The sequence below is a fragment of the Diabrotica virgifera genome, chromosome 9 (genome assembly GCF_917563875.1).
Source record: "Diabrotica virgifera virgifera chromosome 9, PGI_DIABVI_V3a".
Classification (NCBI taxonomy): Eukaryota; Metazoa; Arthropoda; class Insecta; order Coleoptera; family Chrysomelidae; genus Diabrotica; species Diabrotica virgifera.
Genome location: NC_065451.1, coordinates 55612347 through 55625984, shown reverse-complemented (window position 1 = coordinate 55625984; position 13638 = coordinate 55612347). Strand labels below are relative to the sequence as shown.

The 13638-nt window shown below is 30.1% G+C and overlaps 1 long non-coding RNA gene across 1 annotated transcript; it reads right to left on the bottom strand.

The window, feature by feature from the left end:
• Nucleotides 1-3947: 3947 nt before the first annotated feature.
• LOC126891726 (uncharacterized) lies at nucleotides 3948-5546 on the bottom strand. Its single transcript, XR_007700524.1, has 2 exons — nucleotides 5282-5546; nucleotides 3948-5173 (listed from the first exon to the last, which is right to left on the bottom strand). It is a non-coding gene; the product is annotated as an uncharacterized LOC126891726 (long non-coding RNA).
• Nucleotides 5547-13638: the final 8092 nt, after the last annotated feature.

The window sequence follows — 13638 nt, the reverse complement described above, 5'->3', positions numbered from 1 at the left end:
TCAGTAATCGGGCAAATGCATAATGTGCTGGTTGGACTGACTTGAGCACTAGGATTTAATTCTTTAAATTTTTTGAGCCTTTGATCGACTAAAAGCACACAAGCTGTCACCAACAAAAATGACAAATATATGATTACCGTCATGGGACGATAACTGGGCGATACAATTACGAACATGCGCACAACAAACGGTACAAGTAGTTTCGTGACGGTTTCTGGACCGTCAAAAAGTTCTTGTTGGAACAAACCTTAAATGTGATGGAATTTTTATTTTGATGTAAATAAATATTTATTACTGATAATTTGTATAAGCAAAATTATTGTACTGCACTGCACCTACAGTAACTCACAGCCTCAATTCTGAAATGATACAGTCACTATCTCAATAAAACTGTAGCTTGTGTCAGTGACTCAATATTAGAAAAAAAATACATACTGAAAGTAAGTTACTAACTATAAGTCCTCTAAAATAGCATAAGCTATGTTTTGGGTTTCAGATATACCATACTTAAATAACAATAATCCTTTAATTATTTTGTGTATGATTTTGAAATCAGCTAAAATTAATAAAGAAAACAAAACTCCTTGTTGCTTATTTCTTTGGCTGATAGATTTATTTCTTGAAGTTCAGCTATGTCGATTATTATTTTGTAATATCTGTCTAATTGTTTCAGGGTTACATCTTTTTCCAAACTGTCTTTCCACCTCATCTCTCAATTTTGGTGCACTTTTTTGGGATTATTTGCTATTTCTCTGACAATACATCTTATTGTTCGTCCGCTATAACTTTTCCCATGCGTCACGATTCATTTTCAAGCAAAATAAGTCAAAACATTAAGGTGAAACGAATGTTGATGTGTATATTTATACATTTTGTATACTGTATACTATATACTACACACATCGGCGTACGTTTCACTTTATGTTTTGGCTTAATTTGTTTGAAAATGAATCGTGACACATGGGAAAAGTTGTAGCAGACGAACTATAGCTATTAGGACTTTGGAGACGGCTGCTCTGAAAAGTTCGTTTGATGTACATCCGTACAGCGTATAGCATCTCCCTATGCTTCATTTTCCTTGAATCTTTCCCTGCATAATGAGTTGGAGCAAATTGTGTTGGCCCATACATGGCAACATTTTTCATACGAATTTCTAGTTACATACAACCTATCTTTTCATGTCGTAAGGCCAAACCCAGTTATACCAGGAAATTGTCTCAGGCCATAGCATTATTCTCTACATATAAAAACTTAAGAAAGTGTGTCCTTTTAGGTGACACAACAGATCGAACACAACAAGCCATGTGTATCTTTTTCGGTACACAGTGTTGAGGACAGTGTGTATCTAAAAGAATACACTGGCGCTGGGAGTGTTAATTATTGCATATTTGAAACCCAAAACATAGCTTATGCTATTTTAGAAGACTCATACTAACTTACCTACTTTCAGTATGTAAGTTTTTTCTAATAAATATTGAGCCACTGACACAAGCTAGCTTTATTGAGTAGCGACTGCATCATTTAAGCTGTGAGCCCCTGTATATGTTTATCAATCGTGGCCTAGCTACACATTAAAATTGTTTCGTTGATCATTCCCTGCTTTGCTTTCTTCAGCGTTCACACTGATTTTTGTACAGCAGCTTTTGTAGCCAATAGTTACTCTTGTTTGTTTTCTAGATTTTTCCTAATCAGGACTTGATTTCTTTTTGGTTAGTTACTATCTCCCTTCTCCAATAGAGAGAGAGTTTGGGGCTTATTATTCGTTAAAGTGTTGGAATGCTTGTGGGTTTTGATATATGTACATACTACCACAACTCTCAATACAAAATTTGATCAAACTAAACTGATAGTGTGACCACTAGATTTTTATAATTTGAACAAACTACAGTTGTGGCGTCACTTCCTGAGTTTGCTCAAACTGTGATCAAATTATTTGATAGTGAAACCACGACTTTAAGGATTTAAGTAACATCAATTTAATTTGCAATAAAAAAGATCATGAAGATTTGACGATGCTTGTAAATAGGGCTTTTCATCGATTGTCATTTGTTTCGAGCTTCTGTCATATGTTGTATAATCTGTGTATAATATTAATATACACGGATTATACGACATATGACCGAAGCTCGAAACAAATGACTGTGAATGAAAAGCCCTATACATACACCCGATTTAGATAATTTAAGTGACAGAAATTTTTAGATTGTCTTGTCAAATATACCTACATGCAACAAAAAATTGAATCAAAATTTGCATAAAAAAAATTGAAGTGTTTTAAAAGTTTCTATATGTAAAGACATTGAACCGCAGAAACGGATTTTCTCCACAAAAAAACAAAAATCGTAGCAACATATTAATAAGTGATACATACGTTTAAAAATCCAAATGTAAATGAAATATGAAATTTCAGACATTTTAAAAGGACACAAGACACAACATGCCCTATATTTCACAAAATGCCGAAGAAAATCATAATTATATAATATAACATATAATTTCCCCTAAATTACTTTTCCCCATATCCAGTATATTTACTTTTATGTAAATTATCTGTTTTTAATTTTCATATAATTTAATTTATAAGATCTATTCTAGTGCTGCTGTGTTTGTATTGAACAACTGAAATAAATTAAAATAATATTATTACTATACAATAATAATTGTTTATATTTTTTATGAGATAAAAGAAATATTTTATGAGACTAGGTACAGTCTAGAAAGCAGACTAGTAGAAACGAATAAATAGTGTTTTTTTAATCAATACTGTTTTTCAATATTGATTTTCTACCACACTTTTATTTCTATCACAAAAATTGTCAATTGTAAGATAAACAAGAAATAGTTATCCGTTATCCTCGGTCAGCAGACTTGTTTTCTTGAAACGACACTTTGCATACAATATTGGTATGCATTTAAATATCCCGCTCTGTCATTCTTAATCATTTGACCAATACGAACACAGATATCACGTGGGTAGTTCTAACCAATAAAATCTTGGAATTCATAGCGGTTATTAACGCTTCGTGAAGAAACCACTTTTTACTTCTGTCAGTATCATGTCATGTCAAATGAACTCAGTGTTGCCAATCGGCGCATAATTATGCGATTTGCGCATAATTTAAGGGCCGGCGCATAATTCTCGCATCCTGCATAAAATCGCATAATTTCGCACAATCCAGCAAAGCAAAAGAAAAAACGAAAAAACCAATGACAAGCGTCAGTTTATAAGAAGAATCCTCGTCTTCTTTTTTCTTGTAAAACGTAAAAGAAAATACAGCATAGGGATTACGTACACTCGATACGCATCGTATCCTCCATGTTTTCCCATAGCGCCTTACGGGAAAACATGGCGGATACGATGCGTATCGAGTGTACGTAATCCGGGCCCAGGATAATATTTTGACGTAACGTATGTGACAAATTTGTCAAATGTGTCTAAATATGAATATGTCTAACTTCACTTATATTATTTATCACATTTTTAATTATGGATGGGATTATGATTATCTTTGATCATAGTTTTATCATGTTCTGTTTTAATTTTGTTTATTAAAAATAACTCGTAAATTAAAGTTGATTCTCTGTTGATATATATATTATTAATGTTTTGACTCAAACAAATATAAAAAGAACATTTTATTGAAACTGGAGTTATTAAAAAGTTTGCAAAAAGGAATTTTTAAATTATTTTAAAGTGCTTAATAATTACAATGATCAGACATAATATCTTTATAACTTATTTATTAAACTCAATATATTTGACATTTTTGTATAGAAATAAATATTTTTACACAAATATGCTTCAGGCATTGTGGAAAAGTTTAGGATTTGTTAAAATTATGGATTTAAAATTACTTCAACAGGTATTACAACAGAATTACAGAGTTCAATTCAACAGTTATATGAAGTGGTATTAATAATATAAACAGGTAACACAATAAAATAAATAATGTTTAAGTATTTATTTTTGAAATTTTAATCCTTTATAAAGTAGAATCTGTAAAGTTTTTAATCAAAATATTACTTTTTCAAAAGAGATGTAATATATTTTAAATGATACGTAAAATCAAACACCAATATCAATTATGTATTTATAAACTGCTAATAATAATAAAATACTTAAAATCAGCTACTACATAATATATTTATTTATAAAATTATTAACAAACTGCAGTCCAGTAAAAATAAAATTACAACAGTAAGCTTGTCTTGAATTTATGAATAATATTTTAAAACAAACACACAAAATTTAGTTGCACTATACTAGAATCACAATAAAGATGCACCAGATATAAACAAACTAATGATGTAACAAATATTCGTATTCGCATTCGCGAATATTCTCATATTTTTCAAAATCTATTCACTTTTCATCTTTATTTATTCAGAGAAGGTACTTACTTCTAGGTACATTATCAGTCTTCACTTTATTTTATTATTTGCTATTATGCAATAAAGCTTTAAGATTCACATTGATTTTCACTAAATATCAATTAATTTTTCATTATAAAATAAACCACTGCAAAAATAGAAACAAATTTAAAAAACTCAACATTTGCATTCGCATCCGCATTCACGAATGTTGTTAGCAGATATTCACAATCGTATTCACGAATGTTAAAAAAATGACATTTGTTACATCACTAATACAAACCAAGACACGTTGAATGTTACGAGGAGCACTCCCAAATCATAATTTACAATGTGAATACATTGTAAATCCCAAATAATGATTTACAAAATTTATACATTGTAAATCATGATTCGGGAGTGCTCCTCGTAACATTCAACGTGTCTTGGTTTGTTTATTTCTGTGCATCTTTATTATGATTTTAGTGTAGATTTGCTTCTGGTTGAAAATGTTCTATATCAATATCAACAGCACACTTATTTGTCAGTATTTCAATGTTTCCTCTATTAACTAATGCAATATTATGTAGAACTCAACAAGCTCATATTATTCTTTGAAAAAATGGTAACTTGCTTCTTATTACACACGTTAAAATGGGAAATCTCTTCAAAATACCAAATGTTCTTTCAATCACAATTCTTGGTGAATCTTCTAATGGTGTCATTTTAGGTAGTTGAGGACTTGTCCACTATTCCCTAATAATACATTGTCCATAAATTCCCCATTTTATATCCATAATATGCAAAAGTATTTTAACAACTCCTAAAATAAGTAGTATTTCTAATAATTGCATTTTCATAATTATAAGATGCGATTATTATGGATTATGGTATTTTTTAAATGACAAAATAATTAAATTCAACTTTTTACCCTTTTTAATGATTTTAATTTTTATTTGGGTCTAAGATCTTATTACATGTAAAAATTTGATAGGTTGTTCGTAAATATTTATTTACAAAAATATTTAATGTCATTTGTCAAAAAAATGCTTTGACACGTCAAGACTTTTGAATTTCTGCGCATGCGCAGTAAAGGTTAAAATTGTTTTTACGTTTTACGACAGAGCGCATAATTTTGGATAAAATCGCATAATTTTTGACATGGAGGTGCATCTTTCCATGCTCAGCCATTGGTAACACTGAATGAACTACTTCTCAAAATGAAATGAACTACTTCTCAAATGGCAACCTGGGCCCTGATTCTAATTCATTTCGACAGTCGCAATTTCATTTCGACACCGCCATGACAGCCGCAGAATATAGCGATTCTTATTCATTTCGATATTAGTTACAACTGGGGATATTAATCTTATCATGTTGAGACTGCTCAGAATTTGGATTGGCGCTCCCGTTTATTGGAACTTGTTGATAGTCTGGGAAAATTATCGAAAAAATGCCATTGTTGGGAAAAATTATTTACCAGCTATTTTATTGCTAAAATCGAATCTTAAGATTGCATATACAGTGCGTCCATAAAGTAACGCATAAATTCATTATTTCGTAAACCAGCGACATTAATGAAAAATCCTGAAACGGGTCGATTTTTATTTTTAGATTCAGATTTTTTGGCATATATATCATACTAGTGACGTCATCCATCTGGGCGCGATGACGTAATCGATGATTTTTTTAAATGAGAATGGTCATGTGATAGCTCATTTGAAAGGGTATTCAATTCTCTATTCACTAATATAAACATTTACCTAATTATTTATACAAGGTGTTCAAAAAACATTTTTTTAATTAAAATAATTGAAACAAAAAGAAGAATGTACGTAATTTATTTAATTCAAAATACGTTTTACTGTTGTCAGAAAACAGGAAAAAAATGTTTATTTGAGAAATAAATATTGTTTTTTGCTTAAATTCAATGTTAAAGCTGCCACCCACCTGTCGCTTGGCAGTTTGAACATTTCGTTTAAGCGAAAATCAATGTTTATTTGTCAAATAAAATTTTTTTCTGTTTACTGACAGTAGTAAAATGTATTTTGAATTAAATAATTACATTATATTCTTCTTTTTGTCTCACTTATTTTAATTAAAAAATGTTTTTTGAACACACTGTATAAATAATTATGTTAATGTTTATATTCTTGGATAGAGAATTGGATACCCTTTTAAATGAGTTATCATATGACCCCTATTCTCATTTAAAAAAATCATCGATTAAGTCATCACGCCCAGATGGATGACTTCACTAGTATGATATATATGCCAAAAAACCGTAATTTAAAAATAAAAATCGACGTGTTTCGGGAATTTTCCTTAAAGTAACCACTTTACGAAATAACGAATTTATGCGTTACTTTATTAGTAATATGGGGTATGACAAGTCCGCAGAAAGTGTGTTATTTTATTTATAAACAAATTAGCACTTCTAAATCTTCTTTATTTTTCAATTAGTGGTCTGTAACTCCTAAAATTTTTCCTTTGAGCCAAAAACACTCAAATAAAAATTCACCGTAATTTAGTTCTGCACAAAGTTATTTTTTTTCCGATTTCCTTCAACAAAAATTTTACTCAGAAAATCCGAGTTTTCCCAAAAAATCTGCAATTTTCAATTAAAATTTTAGGGAAGTACCTAATTATTTATCAATAATTAAATAATTGATGACATGAAAGATTTATTATAGTAGATTATACAGAGGGGCTAAATTATGGAATAAATTCATTTCTTTAAAACGGACGATTTTGGAGCAAAATCCCGAAAGAGGTCGATTTTTATTTTTAAATTACAATTTTTTGGCATATATTTCTTACTAGTGACGTCATCCATCTGAGCGTGATGACGTAATCGATAATTTTGTTAATGGGAATAGGGGTCGTGTGGTAGGTCATTTGAAAGGGCGTTCAATTCTCTATTCAGTAATATAAACATTATTATCATTAGGTATTTATACAGGGTTGCCAAAAAAAAATTTTTGAATTAAATTAATTGGCGCAAAAAGAATGTATGTAATTTATTTAACTCAAAATACATTGTACTGCTGTCAAAAAATAGAAGAAAAGGTTTATTTCACAAATAAGCATTTCTTTTCGCTTAAATTAAATCACAAACAGCCTCCCTCCTACCTATTGGCAGTTTGAACATTTAATTTAAGCTAAAAGCAATGTTTATTTGCAAAATAAACATTTTTTTCTATTTTCTGACAGCAATAGAATGTATTTTGAGTTAAATAAATTACATGCATTCTTCTTCTTGCGTCAATTAATTTAATTCAAAAATTTTTTTGGCCTCCCTGTATAAATAATGATATTAATGTTTATAATACTGAATAGATAATTGAACGCCTTTGTAAATGAGCTACAACACGAACCCCTATTCCTATTTAAAAAAAAATAATCGATTACGTCATCACGCTCGGATGGATGACGTCACTAGTTTGAAATATATGCCAAGAAATTTAATTTAAAAATAAAAATCGACCTGTTTCGGGATTTTTCTCTAAAATCGTCCATTTTAGAGAAAATGAATTTATTCCATAATTTAGCCCCTCTCTGTATATCAGGAGACCGGCGACAATCTAACCAATAGTTTAGCAATAATTAAAATGTTAATTAAAAAATTTCGGTCGAAATAATAACCAGAAAGATTATGATACACCAGAATAACTATGATTTTCGTATAAAAAAGCACTATACCTATTCAACGTTCCTTACAGGATTGAAATTGGACCATTTGAGCGGTCTCAGGAATGTTATAAAGAAACAATTTTTTGGCTTATAAACAAATAGAACCCCTCAGAAAATATTAGATTTAATTAAATTAAGTTAACGCTGTTGAAAAGGGCACGGCTTCTGTGTCCTTTACGAAGAAAAACAAATTGAATTGCGAGGAGTGATTCCAGGTATAACCGGTCAAATTTGACCGGCATTTGCGACAGAGTTATAAACAACAGGATTTTAATCTTTGAACCATTAGATACCTTTTAATTCCGGTCCTCTTTGTACATACAAATTTTCATATCTTCAAGACACTTATAACAAAAAAGATTTATGACACTGTCACCAAATTATTTAATTATTGATAAATAATTACTTCCCTCAAATTTTAGTTGAAAATTAAAGATTTTGTTTGGAAAACCCGAATTTTCCGAGGAAAATTTCCGTCGAAGGAAATTGGAATAAATTATCAATGTGCAGAATTACTGTCAATTTTTATGTGAGTGTTTTGGTTTAAAGTTAAAATTTTCGGAGTTATAGAGCAATAATAAAAAAAGATTTCGGAGCACTAATTTGTTTATAAACAAAATAGCACACTTTCTGTGGACTTTGCACAGCTATATTACTAATATAGGAAGTCTTAAGATTTGATTTCAGCATGTCCAGCAATAAAATAGCTGGTAATTAATTTTTCTTGTTTTTTACTAATTTTCCCAGATTATTACCTTACATCTTTCATTGAGTTGATGATTCATGTTGTGGACATTCTCAATTATTATATTTCTAATTTAATACTATTCTATCTAATTCCTCAAAACAAGCAAATTTCAATTAAACCCAGCTATATTATAATACCTTTTGCTTTAGTTTTCCTTGCAAGAAATAAACAAAACACATCTAAACTAAACCTAACCTCGCTTTTGGCCAATCATTCATCTCCGTGTCAAATAATTTCGACAGTCGAAATTATAATATCAACACCCTTTTTAAAGTCGCTATTAATTTCGATAGTCGCTATTTCATGACGTCACTTCGTTAGTTCAACTAAAATCCACAAGGCTCGCACAATCGCATTTCAACCGTCGCCATATTGAAAGCGACTTGTTTAGTGTCGAAATTTGATTTAGAATCAGGGGCCTGATTCTAATTCATTTCGACAGTCGCAATTTCATTTCGACACCGCCATGACAGCCGGAGAGTATAGCGATTCTTGGGGATATTAACCTTATCATGTTGAGACTGCTCAGAATTTGGGTTGGCGCTTCGGTTTCTTGGATTTTGTTGATAGTCTGGGAAAATTATCGAAAAAATACCATTTTTGGGAAAAATTATTTACCAGCTATTTTATTGCTAAAATCGAATCTTAAGATTGCATATATTAGTAATATGGGGTATGACAAGTCCGCAGAAAGTGTGTTATTTTATTTATAAACAAATTAGCACTCCTAAATCTTCTTTTTTTTTTTCAATTAGTGGTCTGTAACTCCTATAATTTTTCCTTTGAGCCAAAAACGCTCAAATAAAAATTCACCGTAATTTAGTTCTGCACAAAGTTATTTTTTTTCCGATTTCCTTCAACAAAAATTTTACTCAGAAAATCCGAGTTTTCCCAAAAAATCTGCCATTTTCAATTAAAATTTTAGGGAAGTACCTAATTATTTATCAATAATTAAATAATTGAAGACATGAAAGATTTATTATAGTAGATTATACAGAGGGGCTAAATTATGGAATAAATTCATTTCTTTAAAACGGATGATTTTGGAGCAAAATCCCGAAAGAGGTCGATTTTTATTTTTAAATTACAATTTTTTGGCATATATTTCATACTAGTGACGTCATCCATCTGAGCGTGATGACGTAATCGATAATTTTGTTAATGGGAATAGGGGTCGTGTGGTAGGTCATTTGAAAGGGCGTTTAATTCTCTATTCAGTAATATAAACATTAATATCATTAGGTATTTATACAGGGTTGCCAAAAAAATTATTTGAATTAAATTAATTGGCGCAAAAAGAAGAATGTATGTAATTTATTTAACTCAAAATACATTGTACTGCTGTCAGAAAATAGAAAAAAAGGTTTATTTCACAAATAAACATTACTTTTCGCTTACATTAAATCACAAACAGCCTCCCTCCTACCTATTGGCTGTTTGAACTTTTAATTTAAGCTAAAAGCAATGTTTATTTGCAAAATAAACATTTTTTTCTATTTTCTGACAGCAATAGAATGTATTTTGAGTTAAATAAATTACATGCATTCTTCTTCTTGCGTCAATTAATTTAATTCAAAATTTTTTTTGGCCTCCCTGTATAAATAATGATATTAATGTTTATAATACTGAATAGAGCATTGAACGCCTTTGTAAATGAGCTACAACACGAACCCATATTCCTATTTAAAAAAATAATTACGTCATCACGCTCGGATGGATGACGTCACTAGTTTGAAATATATGCCAAGAAATTTAATTTAAAAATAAAAATCGACCTGTTTCGGGATTTTTCTCTAAAATCGTCCATTTTAGAGAAAATGAATTTATTCCATAATTTAGCCCCTCTCTGTATATCAGGAGACCGGCGACAATCTAACCAATAGTTTAGCAATAATTAAAATGTTAATTAAAAAATTTCGGTCGAAATAATAACCAGAAAGATTATGATACACCAGAATAACTATGATTTTCATATAAAAAAGCACTATACCTATTCAACGTACCTTACAGGATTGAAATTGGACCATTTGAGCGGTCTCAGGAATGTTATAAAGAAACAATTTTTTGGCTTATAAACAAATAGAACCCCTCAGAAAATATTAGATTAAATTAAATTAAGTTAACGCTGTTGAAAAGAGCACGGCTTCTGTGTCCTTTTCGAAGAAAAACAAATTGAATTGCGAGGAGTGATTCCAGGTATAACCGGTCAAATTTGACCGGCATTTGCGACAGAGTTATAAACAACAGGATTTTAATCTTTGAACCATTAGATACCTTTTAATTCCGGTCCTCTTTGTACATACAAATTTTCATATCTTCAAGACACTCATAACAAAAAAGATTTATGTCACTGTCACCAAATTATTTAATTATTGATAAATAATTACTTCCCTCAAATTTTAGTTGAAAATTAAAAATTTTGTTTGGAAAACCCGAATTTTCCGAAGAAAATTTCCGTCGAAGGAAATTGGAATAAATTATCAATGTGCAGAATTAAATTACTGTCAATTTTTATGTGAGTGTTTTGGTTTAAAGTTAAAATTGTCGGAGTTATAGAGCAATAATAAAAAAAAAAGATTTCGGAGTGCTAATTTGTTTATAAACAAAATAGCACACTTTCTGTGGACTTTGCACAGCTATATTACTAATATAGGAAATCTTAAGATTTGATTTCAGCATGTCCAGCAATAAAATAGCTGGTAATTAATTTTCCTTGTTTTTTACTAATTTTCCCAGATTATTACCTCACATCTTTCATTGAGTTGATGATTCATGTTGTGGACATTCTCAATTATTATATTTCTAATTTAATACTATTCTATCTAATTTCTCAAAACAAGCAAATTTCAATTAAACCCAGCTATATTATAATACCTTTTGATTTAGTTTTCCTTGCAAGAAATAAACAAAACACATCTAAACTAAACCTAACCTCGCTTTTGGCCATTCATTCATCATTCATCTCCGTGTCAAATAATTTCGACAGTCGCCATATTGAAAGCGACTTGTTTTTGGTCGAAATTTGATTTAGAATCAGGGCCCCCAGGGGCGACACTAAACAAGTCGCTTTCAATATGGCGACGGTTGAAATGCGATTGTGCGAGCCTTGTGGATTTTAGTTGAACTAACGAAGTGACGTCATGAAATAGCGACTATCGAAATTAATAGCGACTTTAAAAAGGGTGTTGATATTATAATTTCGACTGTCGAAATTATTTGACACGGAGATGAATGATTGGCCAAAAGCGAGGTTAGGTTTAGTTTAGATGTGTTTTGTTTATTTCTTGCAAGGAAAACTAAAGCAAAAGGTATTATAATATAGCTGGGTTTAATTGAAATTTGCTTGTTTTGAGGAATTAGATAGAATAGTATTAAATTAGAAATATAATAATTGAGAATGTCCACAACATGAATCATCAACTCAATGAAAGATGTAAGGTAATAATCTGGGAAAATTAGTAAAAAACAAGAAAAATTAATTACCAGCTATTTTATTGCTGGACATGCTGAAATCAAATCTTAAGACTTCCTATATTAGTAATATAGCTGTGCAAAGTCCACAGAAAGTGTGCTATTTTATTTATAAACAAATTAGTGCTCCGAAATCTTTTTTTATTATTGCTCTATAACTCCGAAAATTTTAACTTTAAACCAAAACACTCACATAAAAATTGACAGTAATTCTAAGTCTAATTGACATTGATAATTTATTCCAATTTCCTTCGACGGAAATTTTCCTCGGAAAATTCGGGTTTTCCAAACAAAATCTTTAATTTTCAACTAAAATTTGAGGGAAGTAATTATTTATCAATAATTAAATAATTTGGTGACAGTGATATAAATCTTTTTTGTTATAAGTGTCTTGAAGATATGAAAATTTGTATGTACAAAGAGGACCGGAATTAAAAGGTATCTAATGGTTCAAAGATTAAAATCCTGTTGTTTATAACTCTGTCGCAAATGCCGGTCAAATTTGACCGGTTATACCTGGAATCACTCCTCGCAATTCAATTTGTTTTTCTTCGTAAAGGACACAGAAGCCGTGCCCTTTTCAACAGCGTTAACTTAATTTAATTAAATCTAATATTTTCTGAGGGGTTCTATTTGTTTATAAGCCAAAAAATTGTTTCTTTATAACATTCCTGAGACCGCTCAAATGGTCCAATTTCAATCCTGTAAGGAACGTTGAATAGGTATAGTGCTTTTTATACGAAAATCATAGTTATTCTGGTGTATCATAATCTTTCTGGTTATTATTTCGACCGAAATTTTTTAATTAACATTTTAATTATTGCTAAACTATTGGTTAGATTGTCGCCGGTCTCCTGATATACAGAGAGGGGCTAAATTATGGAATAAATTCATTTTCTCTAAAATGGACGATTTTAGAGAAAAATCCCGAAACAGGTCGATTTTTATTTTTAAATTAAATTTCTTGGCATATATTTCAAACTAGTGACGTCATCCATCCGAGCGTGATGACGTAATCGATTATTTTTTTTAAATAGGAATAGGGGTTCGTGTTGTAGCTCATTTACAAAGGCGTTCAATTATCTATTCAGTATTATAAACATTAATATCATTATTTATACAGGGAGGCCAAAAAAATTTTTGAATTAAGTTAATTGACGCAAGAAGAAGAATGCATGTAATTTATTTAACTCAAAATACATTCTATTGCTGTCAGAAAATAGAAAAAAATGTTTATTTTGCAAATAAACATTGCTTTTAGCTTAAATTAAATGTTCAAACTGCCAATAGGTAGGAGGGAGGCTGTTTGTGATTTAATTTAAGCGAAAAGAAATGCTTATTTGTGAAATAAACCTTTTCTTCTATTTTCTGACAGC